Consider the following 694-nt stretch of genomic DNA (forward strand, 5'->3'; position numbering starts at 1 on the left):
CCCATATGGCTACACTAAATCTCTAATAAAGTATTAATGGGAGCACAGCAATGTTTGTTGTGCATTGTGCCAACAATAAATAAAACGTTTTATTTAAAAAATTAAAAAGTTGAATTTGTGATTAGTGTAATATTGGATACTAGTGTGCTGTTATAACCAATTTCCTCTATTAATGTTGGTTGTGAAAATGTAAGTTTCCTTTAGCAAGTTACAAGTTAAGTGTGATCACTAAGTGAGACCTCATGTACACCTCATGTGCACTGTGAACTGCATTTGGATATCCCAAAAGGGCGGTGAGCCATTTATTGCGTGTTCAGTATATGTCATTCAAGAACGTTACTCTCACTTGGTCTATCTTGGTAACCTTCAAGGTGTCATTGTTTTACTGACACTGCTTCACTTGTGAAGCTGTAAAGGTTGTACTGTATGTTGGACAGCGAGTCCAGGCAGGTTAGGTGACTATCAGTGTTACACCAAATCCCTGCCAATATAAAGGTCTGTTATGGATGTCACATCTTACACATCTGTAATTTGTCAGAACACATGCTATCCAAACTGTTTGCACTTTTACTAAAACAACACAATCTACACACCATGGCACCTACTCACTCAGTGTGGTGTCATAGTGTACTTAGGTGGGGCCTAGAGTGACAGCAATATACACTTCCTCTTCCTTTGGTGCTAAACAGACTGG

This window comes from Etheostoma cragini, chromosome 15 (assembly GCF_013103735.1).
Source record: "Etheostoma cragini isolate CJK2018 chromosome 15, CSU_Ecrag_1.0, whole genome shotgun sequence".
NCBI classification, from domain to species: Eukaryota; Metazoa; Chordata; class Actinopteri; order Perciformes; family Percidae; genus Etheostoma; species Etheostoma cragini.